Below are 21,191 nucleotides of genomic sequence, written 5' to 3'. Positions count from 1 at the left end.
AAAAGACTCTACTCTAATTGGGCTAACCTCAACTGTCCCCTGTATCTTTCCTCAGGCCCACATGGGTCACCAACTGTATGTCTAGGCCTCTGAGGTTGGTACCATAGCTGCTCTGTCCTGGGCCAAGAATTCTTGAAGAAAGACCTTATTTATCCAGCTTGGGGTGCCCCCCCCCACCCAGGGCTGGACACAGCACCTGGCATGTATGGAGATGTCAAGGATCTCTCATTCTGTGAGGGCATAGCACAGGCTCCAATTTTCAGGGTCTAACTGAAGTCACAGTTTGACTCTTATAGTGGCAGGCAGCGTCAGCATCTGCCAGAAAGAAGAGGGTGGAGACAATTCCAAGGGAATCTTACAGCCGGGGAAAGGGAACCCTGGGTAGGGCTGTCAGTGCTAAGAATGCTGCTTGTGTGATTTTAGATGGCAGCTTGGGCTCACCTAGAGAAGAGGAAGGCTGGATGCTCTGTGCTGTGTTTAAAGTCACACAGGCTATGTAGAACATGTCTAATGTTTGATCAGTTCCCAGGGACTAACCCCCAGGCTGCTGAAAGGGAGCTGGAAGTACTAGAGCTGGCCCAGAAGGGAGAAGGCAGAGTGTACTTGGCAGAAGAAAAACTAGTGTCAGATACCATCCGTCCTAACCTTTTGCTATTTGGGGGGTTTCCTGCCACCCCCTGCCCTTGTAGGAACATTGTTTAAGTGGGTTTCTAGAAAAGGTTTCAGAAAAGTTTCCTTAATACAAACTGTCTCTTCCTCAAATGGGCAGTTCATCCTGCTTGTGCCTGTGATCTTGTCTTGTCTCTGCTCCCTCTGTTCTCCCCTCATTTCTGATTGTCCATGTCTCACTCTCTCCTCAAGACCCGTTTCTAATGCCACCTGCTCAATATAGTCACATATGGTGATTGAAGGGCTTCCCTGGTGGCTCAGACAGCAAAGAGACTGCCTGCAATGCAGGAGACCTGGGTTTGATCCCTGGGTGGGGAAGATATCCTGGAGGAGGAAATGGCAACCCACTCCAGTATTCTTGCCTGGAGAATCCCATGGACAGAGGACCCTGGCAGGCTACAGTCCATGGAGTCACAAAGAGTTGGACACGACTGAGTGGCTGACATTTTTCATGGTGACTTAAATAGAAATTTCTTGAAATTAAATAAAATTTAAAATTCTGTAGTGACCTAGATGGATGGGATGCAAGCGGGGTGAGGGTAAGAGAGAGGTCCAGGAGAGAGAGAATATATGTATATATAAGGCTGAGTCACTTCGTTGTATAGCAGAAACTAACACAATATTGTAAAGCAATTATACCCCAATAAAAATTAAAACAAAATTCAGTTCCTCATTCCCACTAGCCACATTTCCAGGGCTCCATAGCTATGTTTGACTAGTGGCTACCATCCTGAGTAGCACAGACACAGAGCATTTTCACTGTGACACAACATTCTATAGACAGTGCAGTGTTAGAATCGAGAATAGAGCCTGGGAGTCTAGGGCTAGAGTTGGGAAAATAGAAACAGCTGAGCTTGAAGCTCCTTCAAGCAATCTCTGCTCTCTTCCTTCTTCTCAGGAACGTCTCTGGTCCTCTTGGTCTGGAGTGGGAACAGTGTAAATTCCTGGGAGAAAAGCCCAGAACTGTTCTGGCTGCAGCCTGCTCCCAGGGGGAATGGATTCTAGGAGGGAGGGGGACAGGCAAAGTCCGGAGAGGTTGAAGTGACAGTGAAAGGATCTGAGACTACCCTTAGCACTGGCATTTGGCCAGTCTCCTAAATGCCCAGGGCTCCGAAGAGGAAGATAGAGAAACACCCGAGGCCTCAGGCTCAGCCCTCTCCCCAGCCAGGGCCCAGAGTTTTCAAGAAAAGGAGAGGATAAGGGAGGTGAGACACAAGCATGGCCGCCTCTCCTTCCAAATGGTAGGAGAGATGGAGTATGCGGACAATGGGCTCTCTGTGACCTGGAATGAAGCCCTGGAGCACCAGAGTCTTCACCTTGGCCTTCTCAGGCAGAACACCAATCTGAGGCCTCCCTGGCCTTGTCCTCACTGCTCTGAGCTGACAGTATTGCTCTCAACCCTCCTGCCGGTGGCATTCCACTGTGGTCTTCACCGTGAGTGGGGAGCATCTCTTTCAATCCAGGACTCTCGGGCCAGGAAAATGTGACCCCAAGAGTGTGACCCCTCAGGCTGTCCTCCTAATAACACTGTGGGCACGTGAAGCTCTTACCTCTAACTTTGGCCCCTCCCTCTTTTTTGGCCAAGCACTGCAGGGGCTGACAGAACATAAGGAAAAGGGAGTGGCGGTTAAAGAGGGCGAGATGAGGAGGAAAGTGGAGTAGGGCATTGGGAAGAGGAAAGAAGAAGAGTCCAGAAGCTGCATGAATAATGAAGACATGGGGGGAGGCAAGGGAGAGGGCAGGAGTCTTGGAACAGAGCCCCCCAAAATCACAGTTGCTGCCATGTCTGTGCCACTCACTGATGGGGTCTTTCACTCCTCACACCATCTGCTGGGCTGACTTGCCCCTGGTGGCACCTGGTTGGTAGGATCTAGTGCTGAGCAGGAGAGATGGAGGGGAGGGGCAGGGAGGGGTGGCTTTCTTTCACCCCTCAGGCCCTGGAATGCCTATTCCCAGCCCTTCCTGCCAGGATCAGAGATGCTGAGATGTGGTGGCCTCTAGCTGGATATGGACCACACCTCTGTTCAGCCAGCAACTCACAGAATAGGGTTGCTTCTAGAAGACCCTGACTCAGCATCAGGCAAGAAAAAGGGGTTGCTGATGGGGGTCAGGGAGTGCAGTCAACACTCTCTGGGGCCCCCGTTCTTTAGTGGTACATCCAAGATGAAAGGTTGACCTTGGGACCCCATATCTGAGTCTCCTCAACCCATTCTACGCTGCCCATGTTTATTCATATGTCAACTGTCTTTTCTAAGTCAAATGTCCCATGTTCTCTGGTCTATAGTCATCTTTGCCTCTGAGATCTTTCTGTCTTTCTCTAGGGACCCAGGTCACATACAGGAATTATTACTTCTCCAGCCTCTTTCAGCTGTAAAACTCAACTCTGCTCTTTTACAAATAAAGTAACAGAAACCCTGAAAAGGAAGATGACCAAGTGGAGATCTCAGACCAAGACTGGAGCTTGTGGCTCTGGACTCCCAGCCTGCCCTTTCCTCCTTTGCTTCTCTGAAAGTGAAAATTGGAAGTCTTAGTCCCTCAGTCATGGTCTGATTCTTTGGGACCTCAGGGACTGTAGCCTCTGTCCATGCAATTCTCCAGGCAAGAATACTGGAGTGGATAGCCACTCCCTTCTCCAGGGGATCTTCCCGACCAGGGATCGAACCTGGGTCTCCCACATTGCAGGTAGATTCTTGACTATCTGAGCCACCAGGGAAGTTTCCACTAAATGGAGAGCCAATGAAGTGAACAGTGTGTTCCACACCTCACCGTACAATCCAACAGAGTGTAGGACCTCCGACATCACATCTGATAGGCTTTTAGCCCTCCTGTTAGAGCTGGACATTTCCTGTTTTTCACTAAATGATCCAACGCCAGTCTTACAGGCTGATTTACATAATTATTTGAGATGTCTGCTTCCCAGGGCCACTGTGAAGCGAAGAGGAGACCAAGGAGACAGGATGAAAGTCTCACAAATTGTTAGCCATGGTACCTGAGAAGTGCAATCTTGTGAGTGCAAGGTGACCTGGGACTGCCAATGGCTCCCATCCACCTACCACCCCCAGCTGAGCCGTGCTGATGAAAGTTATTACTTGGGGCCCTCACGGTTTCCTGGAAGGGGAGTGGCTATGGTCATGCTTAATGGGAAGACATTATGTACGATTTCCAAACAAATTCACAGCTCAATTGTGCTGCCTGGATGGTTCCAAATTCCTCCTGCTGAGCCTGATTTCCCTCTGACTTTTTTTTTTAATTATTAAAAATACAGACCATCTGCCATCCCTGTAGGAGAAGGGAGACTGCTGGAGGGTCATAAACAGATCCTACGTGACGCCCAGGCCATAGTGCTCACCTCTGCCAAGCATCCGAAACCATCTGATCCTAGAAAACACCCGCAGAAGTCCAGCTCCTTTCTCCCTGGGGACTTTCTGTTTCTGCTCAGAAGAAAATTGGTTTAGGAGAGCAGATGCAAAATTCATGCAGCAAGGAGCAAAGGGTCAGGATGTGGAATTAGGGGAGACGAGAGGCCTTGATGGGAATCCCACAGCAGCTTTTCCCTTGGGAAAGCCTGGATTTTACATGGCTTTCTAGTCCCTGCTGACTCAGAAGAAAACTCAGACGTCAGATTTTCACATGAAGGTGATTCACATTGCCTCACACAGACACTAGCTCCTCAGTAGAACCATTCATTTGACTTGACATCAACAATCCAGGTTTGCAAAAATGTAGTTATAGTGCTGTGGCTCAGATCATGAATTCCTTATTGCCAAATTCAGACTTAATCTGAAGAAAGTAGGAAAATCCACTAGACAATTCAGGTATGACCTAAATCAAATCCCTTATGATTATACAGTGGAAGTGACAAATAGATTTAAGGGACTAGATATGATAGACAGAGTGCCTGATGAACTATGGATGGAGGTTCGTGACATTGTACAGGAGACAGGAATCAAGACCATCCCCATGGAAAAGAAAGCAAAAAAGCAAAATGGCTGTCTGAGGAGGCCTTACAAATATCTGGGAAAAGAAGAGAAGTGAAAAGCAAAGGAGAAAAGGAAAGATATTCCCATCTGAATGCAGAGTTCCGAAGAATAGCAAGGAGAGATAAGAAAGCTTTCCTCAGCGATCAATGCAAAGAAATAGAGGAAAATAACAGAATGGGAAAGACTAGAGATCTCTTCAAGAAAATTAGAGATACCAAGGGAACATTTCATGCACAAATGGGCTCAATAAAGGACAGAAATGGTATGGACCTAACAGAAGCAGAAGATATTAAGAAGAGGTGGCAAGAATACACAGAAGAACTGTACAAAAAAGATCTTTATGACCAAGATAATCAAGATGATGTGATCACTCACCTATAGCCAGACATCCTGGAATGTGAAGTCCAGTGGGCCTTAGGAAGTATCACTACGAACAAAGCTAGTGGAGGTGATCGAATTCCAGTTGAGCTATTTCAAATCCTCAAAGATGATGCTGTGAAAGTGCTGCACTCAATATGCCAGCAAATTTGGAAAACTCAGCAGTGGACACAGGACTGGAAAAGGTCAGTTTTCATTCCAACCCCAAAGAAAGGCAATGTCAAAGAACGCTCGAACTACCGCACAATTGCACTCATCTCACATGCTAGTAAAGTAATGCTCAAAATTCTCCAAGCCAGGCTTCAGCAATACATGAACCGTGAACTTCCAGATGTTCAAGCTGGATTTAGAAAAGACAGAGGACCCAGAGATCAAATTGCCAACATCCACTGGATCATCGAAAAAGCAAGAGAGTTCCAGAAAAACATCTATTTTTGCTTTATTGACTATGCCAAAGCCTTTGACTGTGTGGATCACAATAAACTGTGGAAAATCCTGAAAGAGATGGGAATACCAGACAACCTGACCTGTCTCTTGAGAAACCTGTATGCAAGTCAGGAAGCAACAGTTAGAACTGGACATTTAACAACACACTGGTTCCAAATAGGAAAAGGAGTACGTCAAGGCTCTATATTGTCACCCTGCTTATTTAACTTATATGCAGAGTACATCATGAGAAACACTGGGCTGGAGGAAGCACAAGCTGGAATCAAGATTGCCAGAAGAAATATCAATAACCTCAGATATGCGATGACACCACCCTTATGGCAGAGAGCAAAGAAGAACTAAAGGGCCTCTTGATGAAAGTGAAAGAGGAGAGTGAAAAAGTTGGCTTAAAGCTCAACATTCAGAAAACTAAGATCATGGCATCTGGTCCCATCACTTCATGGCAAATAGATGGGGAAACAGTGGAAACAGTGTCACACTTTATTCTTTTGGGCTCCAAAATCACTGCAGATGGTGATTGCAACCATGAAATTAAAAGAAGCTTACTCCTTGGAAGGAAAGTTATGACCAACCTAGATAACATATTTAAAAGCAGAGACATTACTTTGCCAACAAAAGTCCGTCTAGTCAAGGCTATGGTTTTTCCAGTGGTCATGTATGGATGTGAGGGTTGGATGGTGAAGAAAGCTGAGCACTGACGAATTGATGCTTTTGAACTGTGGTGTTGGAGAAGACCTTTGAGAGTCCCTTGGACTGCAAGGAGATCCAACCAGTCCATCCTAATGGAGATCAGTCCTGGGTGTTCATTGGAAGGACTGATGTTGAAGCTGAAACTCCAATACTTTGGTCACCTCATGCAAAGAGTTGACTCATTGGAAAAGACCCTAATGCTGGGAAGGATTAGGGGCAGGAGGAGAAGGGGATAACAGAGGATGAGATGGTTGGATGGCCTCACTGAGTTGAAGCACATGGGCTTAGGTAGACTCTGGGAGTTGGTGATGGACAGGGAGGCCTGGGGATTCATGGGGTCGCAAAGAGTTGGACACAACGGAGCCACTGAACTGAGTTATAGTGCAACCAGGCTTATTTGGCTTAATTTGCATATGAGCCCTAGGGCACTGTGGGAGATAATGAGTCATACCTACTAAAAGACGTTGGTAAGAATTGTTGGCACAGTTTTCTACAAACTCACAAAGGGTGTATCTGGTTTCCTACAGAAGATAAGTCAGTTTAGTAGTGCTCATGATAGACCTAGGAATCCCTTGCAGGTGGCAGGAAATCACAAGGCTCATGGTGTTACAAAGGCAGTGACTGGTTTTAAGATCTCGCTAGGATCCCATGGCCCCTGGAACCAGACTGCCTGGGACTGAGTAGAGTTTCCTCACTTTCCAGCAGTAAGAGTCCAGGCAAGTGTTTCAGTTTCCTATTTTATAAAAAGAGCATAATTACAGTACATATATTATAGAGTGATCTATAGTTAACCCTTTAGCTATATCTATAGCTGTATCTATATCTATATCAGACGGTAAAGCGTCTGCCTACAATGCGGGAGACCCAGGTTCAATCCCTAGGTCGGGAAGACCTCCTGGAGAAGGAAATGGCAACCCACTCCAGTATCTTGCCTGGAAAATCCCATGGACGGAGGATTCTGGTAGGCTACAGTCCATGGGGTTGCAAGGAGTCAGACACGACTGAGCGACTGAGCGACTTCACTTATCTTTAGCTATATCTATATCTATAGATAGCTATATTTATTATCTATAGTTAACTCTTTCAAGAATGGGTCCCTCCCTTCCTATTACCACACCCCACCCATGAGGAATCCTCTTGTTTTCTCCTGCATGTGGAAGCCTGGAAGCCTGGAACTACTACTCTCCAGAGTGTATATTCCTTCCTCTGCAGGCCCAGTTCCAGGCAGGAACTACAAAACAAGAAGCTCAATGGTCAGGACAGCTGGCAATAAAGACTCATATTTATAGCCTCTCACAGAAAAATAGAGGCTCCCAAATTCCAAGGCCCCATGTGAAAAGCCATGTGGTTGGAAAACATCTGCAGCCAATTGAAGCTGGCCTCCATTGAGAAGGAAGGTCTCATTCCCCTCTTCTTGACTCTGGACTGGCCCAGTGACCTGCCTGACAACAGAATGTGGCAGAAGGGACACACAAGGGCTTCGGAGGTTAGCTCTTCAGATGCCTCAGAGCTTTTCCCTGGGTTTCTTGGAACACTCTCTCTCAGAGTCTTGAACTACCATGAAAGAAGCCTGATTGCCCTGCTGCACAGACCACATGGTGAGGCCTGGGACTTCATGGAGAGAAAAAGGTGCCAGCTGAACTCTGCCTTCCAGACACCCCCCCCCACCAAGGCACCAGACATAGCAGCAGAGGTGTCCTAGACTCCCCCCACATCCAGCCCAGTCCATCTGCCAGCTGAAAACCACTAACTGACCCTAGCTGCCACCATGTGGAGCAAAAAAATCACCCATCTGAGCCCTGCCCAAATTCCTGACCCATGAAATATAAGAAAAATATAACAAGATTCTCATAAACCACTAAATACAGGATAGTTTGTCTCCAACAAAAGACAATAGTGTCTGTACCAGATGCAAGTATAGCACGAAAAGCAAAGACATGTCTGAAACAGATATGACTTAGTTGAGAGGACATTTTTAAAAATCTGCTAGGATGCCCCTTTCGGGAGGTGAAGCCGCTCTTGCCTCATTCTCTGATAATGCTGCCAGCATTACAACTTGTAGCAGAAATAAACACACCTAGACATTCAACAAACCTATTTCCTTTCCTGAGGAGCTCACAGCCAGCCTGCATGTCCCAGACAATATTCCAGTCCATGCATGTGGCCAAAGGTGTGAAAGTGTTAGTCACTCAGTCGTGTTTGATTTTTTGTGACCTGAGTTCTGGCCAATGAAATGTGAGCATGGCCCTCAAAAGAACCTCCTGGACTGATCCAGTTTCTCTTCCTCTGTCTGTTGGTTGATTGCTGATGCTCTTGGTGACCTTGGAAGTCACAAGTTGAAGATGGTAAAATCTCCTTCAGCCTGCGTGCTTGAGAACGTTCTTCTGATTGGACTTTATATGACTAAAAGGTCAACTTTTATTGTGTCAAGCTCCTGAGAGTTTCAGGATTTGTTGTTACAGTAGCTAGAGCTTCCTTACTTATTATTTTTATTCCTTATTTATCATTATAAAAAGACGCTTGCTCCTTGGAAGAAAAGCTATGACAAACCTCAACAGCATATTAAAAAGTTAGAGATATTACTTTGCCAACAAAAGTCCATATAGTCAAAGCTATGGTTTTTCCAGTAGTCATTTATGGATGTGAGAGTTGGACCATAAAGAAGGCTGAGCACTGAAGAATTGATGCTTTTGAACTGTGGTGTTGGAGAAGACTCTTGAGAGTCTCTTGGACTGCAAGATCAAACTAGTCAATCCTAAAGGAAATCAACCCTGAATAGTCACTGAAAGGACTGATGGTGAAGCTGAAGCTCCAGTACTTTGGCCACCTGATGCAAAGAGCTGGCTCATTGGAAAAGACCCTGATTCCGGGAAAGATTGAAGGCAGGAGGAGAAGGAGATGACTGAGGACGAGATGGTTGGATGGCATCCTCAAGTCAATGGATGTGAGTTTGAGCAAGCTCCAGGAGATGGTGAAGGACAAGGAAGCCTGGTGTGCTACAGTCCATGGAGTCACAAAGAGTTGGACGACTGAGCAACTGAACAACTTATTATTATACTTATTTATTCAACTGTGGCTGGTGACTTCATCCTGGACAATCAGAGAATCCCTTCTCTCTGGCCATGGTAATGTGCCAGTGATATATGTAGAATCTAGACTGGGTTAACGAGTCACTTCCTGAACTGTGCTAGGTAATCTCTATCTCTGGAGTCCATGGGGGCATTTTGCTGAGAATAAAAGAATTTAGATGATATCAGTGAACTCCTGGGTTCAGATATATCTGAAGCTAGTCCACTCCTTGTAATACCTAAGAACATGAGCCAGCCGATCACTTCTGGGAAAAATGTTATTGATGATGTATTTATACCCCTTGCCACCAAGAGTCCTAACTAGCATCGGAAGTGAAAGTAAAAGTCACTCAGTTGTGTCCAACTCTTTGCGACCCCATGGACTATACAAGCCATGGAATTCTCCAGGCCAGAATACTGGAGTGGGTAACCTTTCCCTTCTCCAGGGTATCTTTCCAACCCAGGGATTGGAAAGATATCTTTCGAACCCAGGTCTCCCACATTACAGGCACATTCTTTACCAGCTGAGCCATAAGAAAAGACCAGCATTGGAGGATTATCTCAGATTTAAGAATAGTCCTTGGAGGGCAGGGTATCCTGAGTCCAATGTTCAAAGTGAATCAGATGCACAGAGCATGCTATTATACATGGCCCTGATGATATTTCCATGGGGTCTCACACTTTATTTTAAGGTCATTACATTCTTTACATTGGCAGTAAGCAGGTAGCTCTTATCTGGGAAATGAACTTAGGTTAAAGGACAGGAGTCAGTTCTGACTTTCTGAGTAAAACAGAATATATGCCCCCAATATAGTGTACCTTTAAAAATTTCTAACAATTTTAGAAGCATCCCAACTCCAAAGCCCAGTGGTATTCTAAAAACATAGGGACAGTGTCTAGGAGGTGGACAAGGCAGGTAGCAACACATGGGGAGGGTGTGGAGAAGGAATCGAAGACTAGGCAAGAGGCACCAACCTTAATCTAAAATTCCATTTTTTGAAGGTAATGTCTAAGTATCAACGTGTCACACACTTATCCTTAGCACCGTGCTTTAGTCTCCTCTTTTTATTGCTTATATATTTCACTTATCCTCATTGTAGTGGGTTGGGTTGTGTTCCCCCAAAAGACAGGTGTAAGTCCTAACCCCTAGTACCGACAAATATGACTTTATTTGGCAACATGGTCTTTGCAGATGCAATCAAGTTAAGCTGAAGTCATTCTGGACTAGGTGAGCCCTAAATCCACGACTGTTGTCTGTTTAAAGAGAAAACGGGTGGGGGAGATCTGGATACAAAGACACAGAGGAGACACAAGGAAGAAGCCCAGATGATGATGAAGAAAGAGACTGGAAAGATGTAACCACAAGTCCAGGAGCATGAAGGATTGCTGGGAGCCACCCAAACTAGGAGAAAACAAGGAAGGATTCTTCCCGGGAGACTTCAGAGGGAGCATCATCTTTCCAACATTTTGATTTCAGACTTCTGGCTCCAGAACCATGAAGAAATAAATTTCTGTTGTCTTTTTAAGCCACCAATTTCATGATAGTTGGTGATGTGGCCCCAAGAAACCCATACACTCAAGTTTGTCACATGTATATGAACATTCCCTCACAGTGCCTGAAGCTGACAAGAGGCTCCTAAGCTGGATGGTCCTTGAAGTTGGAGGAAAATAAGTCCGCTCAACTGGCTATCAGCAACATGTTTCAAAATTAGTACTTGGAAGACAGGATGTTTGCATTTCTTGTCTCTACCTGTGCCCACATTCAGGCAGACTCAGAATTACCCTGTAAGGATGATGTTGGGTTTAGGTAGCACCAACCAGCTAGTTTCTATGCTCATCAGTGGAAGGTGGCAAACTTGGAAACGTTGTTCCACCAGACGTTACCACCAGGTAGAGTGGAGAGGTTAAGGGTGCAATGTGGGAGCCAGACTTCCCTACCACTGTGTAAGCCTAAGCAAGTTCCCTATAGTCTCAGCCTCATTTTCCTTGTCTGTGAAATGGACATAACCACATCAGCTACCTCCTGAGATTGTTGGAAAGAGTAGAAAAGCTGATATCTGCAAAACACACAGGGCTTGGCACAGAGGAAATCTGCAAGAAGAGTGGGCTATAGACTGGTCTGAAGGACACACACCCTGGCAGATCAATACACGGCAAATTTTGGCCCTCAGTCACCGTCTCTCTTTTCCTGCTTCCTTTCATCTCTCTCCTATCTCTCTCTGATGCACTCACAATTGCAAGGTCTCCCCCTACCTCCACTTATTCTCTAACTGCCTGTCCATCTCTCTCCTCTCTCTTGTCCCTGCCCACAAATATCCCAGGCTGTCGGTCGGCTTCTCTCATCCTCATGTAAGCCCTCAGCAAGGATATCCTCTGCATCAACCCATCCCCAGAGACCACCTGCTCCATTGGTGCATGATGTTATTTATCACAGACCCAGCAGACTTCATTTAACAGACACACTCCCACACCCCACTCACCTCCTGCTTCCTCTTTTTGAGATGGAGACATCTGGAAAACAGTTTAACAAGTGGTCGACAGGCAGCTGGTTCCTGGAGGTTCTCAGGGGGCTTCTGGGAGCCTTTCCACAGACGAAGTCGCAAGCCAGTTGGGCTGATGGACTGCTGGTCTCAGACAGAATCCAGTCAGCTCTTCTAGGCAAAGCTACTTCCCACCTGCACTCACAGGAAGGGTCTACATCTGTCCAAAGAGGAAAGAACAAATGGCTGGAGGTGACTGCACGGGAAAGTCCTACACTCCCTGCTGGGTCCCTTGAATAACACACTAGAACTCTCTAAGACCTTGCTGTCCAAAGATGGATTTGATGAGATGAGGCCTCAGAATCCTTCTGGCCTTAACCTTCTAGAATCTGGGGATGGAGCAAAGTCACCCAGTCAGAGACAGACAGAGAGGGAAAACATAAAAAGGTCAGCAATAGATTATTGACCTGCCACCAGACAGAGACCCTGGGCTTATCTTGGGAAATCAAGATAAAGGAACTTGCAGGTGGGAAAGAGAGGGAAAATATGTCTTTGAAAGACCCTCATTGCTCTACATTACACTGCTGAGCTGAGAGGGCATCTACTTATGCTCCAATGAGCTCATAACCAGATGGGAGTGACAAAGCTTCCACGCACAGAAAAAGGAGAGACCAGCAAGTACTGAGTGGTGCAGACAGACCATAACTCTTAAGGAAAATGAGGAGAGAAGATTTACTGGAGATGAGAAGGAATCAAAGAGAACTCCCAGGAGTGGGTAGGACTTGAGTTGAACCTTGTTGGTGGTGTTGTTGGTGTTCATTTGCTAAGTCGTGGCCGACTCTTTGCCGCCCCATGGACTGCAGCGGGCCAGGCTTCCCTGTCCGTCACCATCTCCAGGAGCTTACTCAGGCGCACTCAGTCAGGGATACCATCTAACCATCTCATCCTCTGCCTTCAATCTTTCCCAGCATCGGGGGCTTTTCCAGGGAATCAGCTCTTCATGTCAGGTGGCCAAAGTTTTGGAGCTTCAGCTTCAGCATCAGTCCTTCCAATGAATATTCAGGACTGATCTCCTTTAGGAGGGACTGGTTTGATCTCCTTGCAGTCCAAGGGACTCACAAGTGTCTCCTCCAGCACCACAATTCAAAAGCATCGATTCTTCAATTCTCAGCCTTCTTTATGGTCCAACTCTCACATCCATACATGACTACTGGAAAAACCATAGCTTTGACTATATGGACCTTTGTCAGAAAAGTAATGTCTCTGCTTTTTATTACGATGTCTAGGTTTGTCATAACTTTTCTGCCAAGGAGCAAGTACCTTTTAATTTCATGGCTGTGGTCACCATCCACAGTGATTTTGGAATCCGAGAAGATAAAATTTATCACTGTTTCACTTCTGAATCAGAACCTCCTCAACCTGCTTATTCTCTCCACAGCACTTAACCTATTCTGAAGTGATCTTTGTTTGTTTTATTCTCTGACTTCCCACTAAGCTATGATCCCCATCCAGGCATACATCACATTTTCATGATGACCAATGAATCCCAGTGCTTAGCACCATGCCAGACACACAGTAGGTGCTCAACAAATACCTGATGAATAAAGGAATGAATACAAAAATCCGTGAAGGAATTAATGAAGAACTGGGAGTCTTATCTTTCATGCAGAGACTCATCTTGGACCACAGTAAGCCTGGATACACCTCGTAGCTCAGTTGGTAAAGAATCCACCTGCAATGCAGGAGACCTGGGTTCATTTCCTAGGTCCAGAAGATCCCCTGGGGAAAGAAATGGCAACCCACTCCAATATTCTTGCCTGGAAAATCCCATGGACAGAGGAAGCTGGTGGGCCATAGTCCATGGGGTTGCAAGAGTTGGACAGGACTTATCGACTAAACCACAGCAGCTTTCTGCTGTTGTGTTGTCATGAGAAGTGGAGAAATGGAGTCCTTGAATTCTGACTCTCCCTCTGCCTAGCCAGCTACATGGCCTCTTGGGTAGAAACGGTACATCTGAGGATGCAGAGCAAGATGCCCTTATCCCTGCCTCTGCCCAGAGAGAGGTCTGGAGGCAGCAGGCTTGCCTACAGCCTGCCCCATCTATGTTGAGATGTCCTAGAAAAGCCTAGTGTGTGCTAGTAAAGCACACTTGTGCATGCACAATCCATAACAATTTTCAGCATCTGCATTGCTTTCACTGGAAGTGGCTTGCCTCTGTTGAAGTCTCTCTACCCTTCTTTAAGGTGGCTTGTATCAAGTCTTCTTTAAAACTATGAAGATAAAAATAAAAATAAAACTATGGGGATAGATCAACAACCTAAATAAAAGACTAAAATTAAACCATTAGAAGAAACCAGAGAGTTATATATTCATGACCTTGGGTTTGATGATGGATTCTTTGGTTTAACACCAAAAACATGAGAAATAGAAGAAAAAAATAGGTAAATCGGACTTCACAAAAATTTAAAAATTTTGTGCATCTAAGGACATTGCCAAGAAAGTAAAAAAAGACAGCCTATGGAACGAAAGAAAATATTTGCAAGTCTTTTATCTGGAAAGGGTCATATACCACAATATATAAGGAACACTTGCAACTAAACTACAAAAAAAGAAAACAACCCAATTGTAAAAGGGGGCAGAAGAACGGAATAGTCATTTCTCCAAAGACGCGACCAATAAGCACATGGAAAGATGTTCAAAATCATTGGTCATTAAGAAATGAAAATCAAAACTGCAATGAGGTATCACTTCAAATCCACTAGGATGGCTATAATAATGGGGAAAAAAGAAAGAAAGTAACCAAAATAGCAAGTGTTGGAGAGAATGTGGAAAACAGGAATTTTCATGCACTACTAGGGAAATCTAAAATGGTGCAGCCACTGTGGAAAACAGTCTGAACATAGATTCATATATGACCAACTATTCTACTCATAGGTATATGTCCAAAAGAATCGAAAATAGGTATTCAAAAAATACTTGTTCATGAACATTTATAGCAGGACTATTCACACTGATTAAAAAAAAAGTGGCAACAATCCCAAATGTTATTAATAGATGAATTGATAAATAAGTTGTGGTATATATATATATTTCCAATAAAATATTATTCAGACATAAAAAAGGAATGATATATTGATGCATGCTGCAACATAGGTAAACACTGAAAACGTTAAGTAAAAGAAGCAGCCAAAGACAAAAGGTCACATTGTATGATTCCTTTCATATGAAGTATCCAGAATAAGCAAGTCCATAGAGACAGAAAACAAGTAAGTGGTTGCCAGTGGATAGGGGGAGGCTGGAATCAGGAGTAACTACTTAATGGGTATAGGATATTCCTGAGGTGATCAAATAGTATTACAACTAGAGAGAAGTGGTGGTTACATATTGTGAATTTTCTAAATACTGCTGAATTTTGCACTTAAAAATGTTTCACTCTATGTTATATGGATTTCATCTCAATAAAATAACAATAATAACTAATTTTTTGAAAGCTAAGAAAAAGGAACAGTGAAAATGTCTGTGTACTACTTGGAAACGCCACAATGCTGTCCCAGAGAGACATAGCAATGTTGTAGCTGTATGTTGTTAGCATTGTGGACTCCAGTGCTAGCCACCTGGGGTTAGGATTCTGCCTCTGCATCTTTGTAATTGAACAACCTTGAGCAATTTACTTAGGCTCCTGTGCTTCAGTTTTTTCATCTTTAAAATAGGGGTGATAGTATTATTATTATTAGATGCTGTTGTTTAGTCACTAAGCCATGTCCAACTCTTTTGTGACCCCCTAGACTGTCAGGGACGGTGGAGCCTGGTGGGCTACCGTCTATGGGGTCGCACAGAGTCGGACACGACTGAAGCGACTTAGCAGTAGCAGTTGCAGTAGACTGTAGCTCACCAGGCTCCCCTATCCTTGGGATTTCCCAGGCAAGAATACTGAAGTGGGTTGCCATTTCCTTTTCCAGGAGATCATCCCAACCCAGAGATTGAACCCTCATCTCTTATGTCTCCTGTATCTGGGTGTGGTGGGTGGTCTTTACCATCAGTTAATACATGTGGAGTCTTAGAATAAACCTGATGATAAGTGCTCAGTAGATGTGAGCCTCTCCTGTTCCCATAGGTTAAGGAATTTTAGGCTGAAATTGTCCCTTTCTGCCACATCTACCTCTACAATGTCCTGCCATGTTTATGTTTAAGCTCAGGGTATATTTATAAGGGATTGGTAGATGGGAGATGGTTAGATAGCATCACTGACTCAATGGACATGAATCTGAGCAGACTCCAGGAGATAGTGGAGGACAGAGGAGCCTGGCATGCTACAGCTCATGGGGTCGCAAAAAGTCAGACAGAACTTAGCCACTGAACAACAATATATTTATAAGATACATAAGTGAGCCCTGAGCAAATCTGGCCCTGGGGGTATTTAACCCTGTGGGAAGACAGATTCCATAAAAGTAAGAGTATTTTATGACAGCTCCTCGCTCTGGGACCAGAGTTGGGGAGGAAATGATATAGAAAAATAACAGCAGGAGGAGGAAAGGCAAAATTCTAGCCCTGCCAGGCTCTTGGGAATATCTAAGTGTGAGCCTCCCACAATGTTTGGCCACATTAAATTAAAAGGGTTTCTCCCTTCCAGCCTCTCTCACCCCCACAGCTGTGGCCGCAGATGATGCAAGAAAAATTAGAACAGAGCTCTCTCCAACTTCAGGAATTTGCATATGGTTTCTGTAAAGCTATTTCGTTAATATTTTTTATTTCAATAGACTTCCTTTTTAGCTTCAATAAATTTTATTTTACAGGAAATTTTATATTACTACTCTAAGGCAGGGACAGCAGACAATGGCCAGTCAGCCAAATCTGGCCAGCCACCTGTTTTTTCAAATAAAGTAGAAAACAATAAACGTAACACAGCCATGCCCATCTGTTTGCATATTGTCTATGGCTGCTATTGCATTCCAATAGCACAGTTAAGTAGTTGCAATAGAGACCTCATGGTCTGCAAAGGCAAAAATATTTACCAACTGGCTTTTTGTAGAAAAAGTTTGTCTACCCCTTCCCTAGGCATCCCTGGTAGCTCAGATGGTAAAGAATATGCCTGAAATGCAGGAGACCCAGGTTCTATCCCTGGGTTGGGAAGATCTCCTAAAGGAGGAAATGGCAACCCACTCCAGTATTCTTGCCTGGAGAATCTCATGGACCAAGGAGCCTGGCATAGCACCAGTCCATGGGTCACAAAGAGTCAGACACAAGTGAGTGACTAAGCATGCACACACACCTTCTCTAAGTGAAAACTAGCATCACTTAACTAGAAGAGACAAGCAAAAATGAATATATTGGAAACAATATTACTAAATTCCAGCTATTCTGTTATTTTTACTCAATAAAACAAGTGTTCATTCCATCTGCTCTTCATTACCTATTGAATACTTGGTTAAGACTCTCTGCAAGGTCCTGGGGACATAGAGACAAACAAGATATAAAGGTCCCAGCTCTCATGGGGGTTACGTTGTAGAGGGGATCGACAGGCACTGAAAAATAAGTATCCAAAGTTACCCAAAATAGAAGACATTCTAGTTATCTTTGATTTTCATTGTAACAGAAAATAACACAGTACATGATGGATGACTGAGAGTCAGATAGAGGCCCTCTGAATTGGCAGCTCAGGGAGGATCTCTCTGAGAAGGTAACATTTGGGCACAAACTCTAGAATTTGTGACAGAGAGGACAGAATGTGCAAAGGCCCTGAGACAGAGATAGACTTGATGCATTTCTTCCAGGCAACTATATGCTCATAAACAGATGGCCATCTCTGATATCAATCAGCACACACTGAGAGGTATTGATTTGATTTGTCAGGATATTGCAGGAAGGGTTGTACACCTACTTTATTGACCTTCAGGACATTCACCTGCCCAGAAGCTGGGACTGGGCCTGAAGCATGACTCTGAGCTATTCTTGAGCAGCCAGGAAATGGGATGTCACATTGGGTTCTCTATAGGCAGATGCTAAGAAGGAACTCAGGTGAATGCTGTTTATTAGGGATCAATATTCATAAAAGGAGCTTCCCTGGTGGCACAGATGGTAAAGAATCTGCCTGCAATGCAGGAGACCCAGTTTCAATTCCTGAGTCTCGAACATCCCCTGGAGAAGGAAATGGCAACCCACTCCTGTATTCTTGCCTGGAAAATCCCATGGACAGAGGAGCCTGGCGGGCTACAGTCCATAGGGTTGCAAAGAGTCAGATATGACTGAGCAACTAACACATACACATTCACAAAAAGAGAGGAGTAGCCATAGGACCGAGCAGAGGAGGAGGCCGAACTACACATGAATAGGCCTTGGCCAAGTTGCTGGATGGCTCTGAGTGACCACAGCAGCTCAGCCCTGTCTGGGTCAAGCAGAGCTGGCCAGGCCTGTGTGCCACCATCTTTCATGGTCACTGGAGGTAGGATGCCTAACAAGGGCTTGACCTTGAATGAAGTGGTTCCCTGGTGCTGGGGCTGACCCTGAAGAAGCTGACAGCTGGAAACCATCCGCTCATGGTTCACCTGCAGCTGGACAAGAAGTCCTTCCCAGACAGGGCACCTGGGCAGTGTGTCTCCAGGTCATCCATATGGGGGAACACTTTCACCAAAGACTGTGATGCTTCCTCTAACGATTTTCTGCCCCAAATCTTGGCCCACTGTATGTCTCCAATTTTCCCTAGAACCTCATAGTCAGCTGCCTAGAAGGACCTGAGAAGTGAGCTGAAGCCTAGCTAAGGCATTGGTTGGAGTGACTTATGGACAAATGTTTTCCTTTAAGAACACAAAGACAGAAAGCCATCAGGACTCAATAAATAAACAAATAATGTTCATCAACTCATCTCCTAAGAGATTATGAGTCATATTATTGTGCTTAGCAGAGAAAAACTCAGAATCTCAGATATTATGTGTGACTGGAGGATGTGAGCATTTCTAGTCTTCCTGGAAACACACTAAATAGAAACCTATCTTCTAAGGCTTGTAAGCCTGGCCCACCCCGAAGCCTCTGTGCCTTGGGCCCTTGGACACTAGTGGCTGCCCAGGGCCCAGCTGACTGACCCACAGCAGCGAGGGGGAAAGCCACAGGGTAGTTACTCATCAAAAACCACTGAACTGGTCAAAGGTCCTCTTCATCTCAGAAATAAAACCCAGAAATTCCCCCAAGGAATCCCTGGTAGGCCTAAAATGAGAGCAAGTGACTGTGGTCCAGATTCCACTTGTCCAACCAGCTTCACTAGGGCATGCTGCAGCAGCCAGAGCCCCTGTTTGCAGAAAACAGTGTGAGGACCCATGAGTTAGCCAATCAGCCTGCTTTAAAGATATGCTGTTTGAGGGTAGCTGATGCTTGTAATATGGCCCCCAAACCCTCTCTTCAAGCAGAGGTCCATGGAAGACAGAGAACTTGTGGGAGATCATACAGTCAGACCCTTCAGGGCCCAGAGAAGAGCCCCAGTCTCAGTCCCCCTGCTTCCCCATCTCCCTTATCATGGTCCACTGCAGTGTCCTGTCCTCCCCATGGCTGGTTCTTTCAATGGCTGGGGTCCCTCTGGGCCCCATGATGGGCCTGCACCCCTCCAACCTGGGCCCAGCTCGCCTTCTGTCTGAAAACTGGGAATGATGCCTCCTACCATGTTGCCAACATCACCTCACAACACTGTCATTCAGGGACTGACCTCTCTCAATAGCGGGAGATTTTCCAGGCCCCTTCACTTCCTGAGGGAGCCTCTGTTGGGTCTTTACAGGAAGGACCTGCAGACAACCAAAAAATGATGACACCGAACATGCGCGAAGAGCCACATGTGCGTGTTCAGAGGAGTAGATTATGGACATGGAAAGGCAGGAGATAGGGGAACAGCCTGAGGCAATGGGGCAGCTGGCAGTGTCCCTAGACCCCACCTGGCTGGCCTAGGAGAGGGTGTTAATGATGCTCCTCGTCCTCTGTGCCCAGAGAGGGCTTCCTCAGCCTTGTGGGGCGTAGGACACGCCCCCTACCCTGCTCCATCCCCACGTGTGTGAGGATTCTGACTTCATCCTCCAAAGAGCTTTGAAGGATACTGAGGAGGCAACTACTTGTTACTTCTGTGCTGTCGGCCCACGGACCTGAGCCTCCAACAAGTCCTTTGGAAAACAGAAAATGGACTTAGAAATGTAAAAGCAAGGAGTTAAATGTCCTTTGCGGGGATCTAGCAGAAGGATGCTCTAGGTATGGGCGAATGACAGTCAGACATTGGGTCAGAAGTCTGACAACCTCGGAGGGTGTTTTTTAAACAGGACCTCCTGCATTGGAACTCCCTGGGTTGGGACATCTGTTTTAAATCTAGATTCCTCAAACTCACAGACCACAGCTTATTAAGTGGTCCCAGCAGTCTGCACTTCATCCAGCCTCTGGATACGGTGTCAGTACCATGACCAGACAGAGCCTCATCCTGTGTCCTTCAGAGAGCAGGTGAGCTTCTTGGAAGCTCTTGTTTCCTTTTCTGTAATAACCAATTGCGTAGCTCCTTTTATTTCCGGAGATTTTGCTGTTTACAGCGCACTTTCAGACGTAGGAGGCCACAACCTTCAGAGAGGCAGGCCACGCCAAGGAAAGGGTCTGAGATTGGGAAGGCGTGGGAGTGGCAGGCAGAGGGTGTGGGTGCTGGATGTTTGAAGAAGCCTCCTAAGAGGATGCATCACCCCCTTAATCAAGTCATCACAACGAGAGGAAGCACGTCCAGGAAGTCAAGAAGCACCCAGCAAGAGGTGACTGGACAGGCATAGCTGAGACACTGGGAACCAAGGAGATCGAAGGAGCTCAGGAAGGGAGGAGGCTTTCCAGGGAAAAGGAGAGGCAGCCCTCATGGATGGATGATGGAGGGTGAGAGGTTAGAGGGGAAGAAGCCTGGCTCTGGAGTGACCAGGGGTACTCAGGCTTGATGGACTTGCTTCAGGGAAGCTCAGTGAAGTGGTGTCCTCTCCACGAGACTGGAAGGGCATGGCCACCCTGGGAAGGGTGTGGAGAGGTCGCAGTTCCTGAAGGAGACATCTGTCAGTTCACATCTGTTTCCAGCAAGCTGAGCAGGAAAGGCTCTGTGATGGCTCTGAGCCCAGGGATCAGAGATGGGAAGTGATGGAGGCATGAATCATCTGGGAAGGAGAGAGAGGAGATGACTCTTCTCTCTACCCCCCACTCCTGATTATCTCCTTCCAGGTTCTTTTCTACTCTGACCCAAAGTCCCAGAGCCACAAGCCTGCTCCTCACCCTTACCTGACAGAATTCCTCCTTAGGACCCACTGCCAACCAGCTCAGCCAAGGGGTAAGACTGCCTTTGGCCTTTAAGAGCTATTGTTTTTTGGAGGGGAGCTAAGGACCATGATGCAATATTGAAGGAATAAAGAATGGGTAGAATGGGTAATGTGACAGCCTTAAAGGACAACTTCAATGTTGCATGATGGAGAAACATTATTCTTGTAGGACAAGAA

The 21,191-nt window shown here is 45.8% G+C and overlaps 1 long non-coding RNA gene across 1 annotated transcript in view; it reads right to left on the bottom strand.

Moving 5' to 3' along the window:
* LOC145543279 (uncharacterized) overlaps positions 1-12,544 on the bottom strand; it is a 33,046-nt gene extending 20,502 nt beyond the window's left edge. Inside the window, exons 1-3 of the long non-coding RNA XR_014080609.1 lie at positions 12,449-12,544; positions 11,713-11,932; positions 4,019-4,100 (exon numbers count right to left, since the gene is read on the bottom strand). This is a non-coding gene — a long non-coding RNA (uncharacterized LOC145543279). The remainder of the gene's footprint in view (positions 1-4,018; positions 4,101-11,712; positions 11,933-12,448) is intronic.
* Between the last annotated feature and the right edge of the window lie 8,647 nt (positions 12,545-21,191).

Source organism: Giraffa tippelskirchi, chromosome 3, assembly GCF_054371585.1.
Source record: "Giraffa tippelskirchi isolate mGirTip1 chromosome 3, T2T-mGirTip1v1.2.pri, whole genome shotgun sequence".
In the NCBI taxonomy this organism is placed as follows: Eukaryota; Metazoa; Chordata; class Mammalia; order Artiodactyla; family Giraffidae; genus Giraffa; species Giraffa tippelskirchi.
Note: the sequence above shows the minus strand (reverse complement) of the source record. Positions and strands in the feature narration are given on the sequence as shown.